Source organism: Dipodomys ordii, unplaced genomic scaffold (assembly GCF_000151885.1).
Source record: "Dipodomys ordii isolate 6190 unplaced genomic scaffold, Dord_2.0 Scaffold243, whole genome shotgun sequence".
Taxonomy (NCBI): Eukaryota; Metazoa; Chordata; class Mammalia; order Rodentia; family Heteromyidae; genus Dipodomys; species Dipodomys ordii.
This window is the reverse complement of record NW_012267459.1, coordinates 928,745-932,408: the sequence shown is the minus strand read 5'-3', so window position 1 is coordinate 932,408 and position 3,664 is coordinate 928,745.

Genomic DNA, 3,664 nt, shown 5'->3' with positions numbered 1-3,664 from the left:
CCTCCTACACTGTGTCCCTGCTACCTGTCTCTGCCTCCGTATCCCTGCCATCCTAGTCCTTGCTACCTTGTCTCTGCCATTCCATGCCTGCTACTGTAAGTCCTTGCTAATAGACGGCAGAGTGATCAAAGGCTGCCCACGTGAGACTCCTGTCCTATTATGGCACATTAGGTCACAGCAGCTAGGTGGCATTCTCTCAGGATTTTTTTTATTATTAGAGGGACAGAGATTCAGCACAGACTGCTAAGAAGTGACCCAAATTCTAGGGATATCAGCAGACTATTGTTTGCCAGAGGAGGAAGAGACCCAGGGAAGGTTAGTGCAAAAGAGCAAATTCTATACAAAGGAATTTGGAGAGATAATATAGGTTTGTTATACTCACTCACGATAATTGTTTTGTGTTTTAGTTATTTCATGAAGTACATTTATATGTTACTTATATTCTTGAGTTTTTGTATGATCACATTAGTGATATTCAGTATTTCATGCTATATGTTAGTGTATTTGTGCATCTATCAAAATGTATTGGACTCTCTCCCAGCAATAGTGAGTTTGATGGGTTTTTTGTTTTGTTTTGCTTTTTTTTTTTTTTGGTTTATGCCAGTCCTGGACTTGAACTCAAGCCTGGGCACTGTCCTTGAGCTTTTTTTTCCCTCAAGGCTAGCACTCTACCACTTGAGCCACAGATCCACTTTGGATTTTTGGGTGGACAATTGGAGATGAGAGTCTCACAAACATTCCTGTCCAAGCTGGCTTTGAACCACAATCCTCAGATCTCAGCCTCCTAAGATTGTGTGAACCATTGACACCTGGTTTGTATGTTCAAAGACCACAGTGGGGATATGGAAGTGAGCAGCAGAATAAAACCTGAAAAAAAAAGATGATTAAAGCTGAAAGTCTGAAGGGAAGGGCTAGTAGTAAGGGCAATGACAAAAGACCAAGTTCTTCACAATGGAATCTGGGAGGGGGAGGATGTTTTATGTTGTTGCATAGAGTTATTATTTGGGGAATAAATTCACATTATTTGAAACACATTGTTTTATGCTATATGATTGTACATTCATAACTCTGCAATTTCCAAAATGCATTGAATTTTATATTAGCAATGGTGAATTTTCTAGTGTCTATGTTAAAATGCCATAGTAGGCATATTAAAGAAAGAAATCAGAATAAAACTTTAACAAAAATGAAAACATTAGCCAGGCACCTGTGGCTCATGCCTGTAATCCTAGCTACTCAGGAGGCTGAGATCTGAGGATTGCAGTTTGACGCCATCAGAGCAGGAAAGTCTGTGAGAGTTTTATCTCCAATTAACCACAAAAACCATAAATGGAGTTGAGGCTCAAGTGGTAGAGCACTAGCCTAGAGCAAAAAAGAAAAGAAAAAGCTCAGGTACAGAGCCCAGGTCCTGAGTTCAAAACTAGTATTGGCGCCAAGAGGAAAAAACAGGAAAACATTAAGCTGAATAAATGTGAAGAAAAATTTATGGATATTCTAAATGGAGATGTGCTGCAATTGAAAAATACACACCAAGTACACTATTTTATGTAATAGAAAAAATAAAGATTATAGACTGATTGGAAGCACATCTATAATGTATAAAATGTCTCAATAATCATTCATTGAAACATGTTGATATAATTCATATTGGATATTGTTGGTTAAATAATAACTAAACATAGAACTTCCCTATGATCCACCTATACCACCTTGGGCATCTACCCAGATCATTACAAGATACAGTATACATGTGTACTCATGGTCATTGCTGCACTATTCACAATAGCCATGTTATGGAAACAGAATTCTGAACATTTGAAATACTACTTATCAAAATGAACCTCAGGAAATGGAAACTTTTGTTTTTGCATTTTTTTTGTCTTTTTAAAGGGGCAAAGACTGGAAGCAGAAATGGAAGGAGGAAGGGTAGACAAATTCAGTCATGATATTCAGTAAACACTGAAAATGTGGGAAATGAACTATGCAACTTGTGGTTAGGAAAGGAGTAGGGGAAAGTAAAGGAAGAGGTGTCATCCAAACAAGAAACGTACTGTACCCGACTTATGAAATGGTAACCACTCTATACAACACCTTAATAAGAACAATGAAAATATTTTTTCTCCAAACCAAGGCAAATAGAGCCATATAAAACATGTTTGGGAGTGGAAACTTGTTCAACCACTTTGGAAAGTATGGAGGTTCCTCAAAAGACTCTACATAGAGCTCCCCTATGACCCAGCAATCCCACTTTTGGGCATTTACCCGAATGATCACAAACAAGACCATATCAAAGCTACCAGCACAACTGTTTATTACAGCATTATTTACCATAGCTAAGATATGAAACCAACCCAGATGCCCCTCAGTAGATGAATGGATCAAGAAAATGTGGTATATATGCACAATAGAATTCAGTGCCTCCATCAGAAAGAATGACATTGCCCCATTTGTTAGGAAATGGAAAGACTTGGAAAAAATTATATTAAGTAAGTAAGCCAGGCCCAAAGAAACATAGGTCCCATGGTTTCCCTTATTTGCAATAACTAGTATATGTCTGAGACAAGCAGAAAAGGTCAGATAAGTTGATGTTATGAGAAATGAACCCCAAGATAAGGACTTAAGTGTTTTTCTTTCTTGCTAGTGTTTCTAATGTATTTATAAGGTGATTTTTTTTGTTGCTTTGTATGTCCCTCCCCCACGATATAACCTACTTTCACTGTATTTGATGTTGATATAATTTGGGGAGGGGAAGAGGAAAAAACAAATTGTTTAAATAGGGATACAGGTGAACCCACTGCAATAATGAAATGTACAAGATGCTATGTCGAAAACAAAACTTTACAATTTTGGCTGGGGACAGGGGGAGTGTAGTCATGGATATGGGAGGGCAGGAATGGTAAGGGAAAAACAAAGGAGGAGGCAACAATGCTTGATAAGAAATGTACTCATTACCTTGCTCATGTAATTGTAACCACTGTGTACTATATTTTCACAATAAAAAAACTTCATAAAAATAAAAAATATTATTAATAAACATGTCTGGGGCACTACCAGAAGACACCAATGGCCCCTCATGGGCATGGCTCAAATGTTAGAGCATCAGCTTTGAATGAAAACACCAATCAAGAGCATGAGGCTCTGCATTGAAGCCCAATATGGGCATAAAACAATCAACTAACCAACCAGTGACAATTCCTATGTTAGCTGAGATGATTCCTTGTCTCTTCCGTGTGACTTTCCCTATCTTTTCTTTTCTTTTTTGTGTCAGTCCTGACATTTGAACTCAGGGGCTGGGCCTCTGTCCCTGAGCTTTTCTGTTAAGGATAGTGCTCTACTACTTGAGCCATAGTGCCTCTTCTGGCTTTTTCATGGTTAATTGGAGAGAAGCATCTCATAGACTTTGCTGCCCAAGCTGGCTTTGAACAACCATACTCAGATTTCAGCCTCCTGAAATTTCAGCCTCCTGGGTAGCGAGGATTACAATGTGAGCAATTGGCACCTAGCTTACCAAATTTTTGGTTGTTAATGTATTTTTTATGACTTTTCCTAAGACTTGTAATGAGAAAATGAGAAAGAAAAATCCTATAGGCCTTTTCAGATGGTTACAGTCATGATAATGTAGCTTGTGGCATGGGTGCCTATGAGAAAGAGAACTGAACCACAG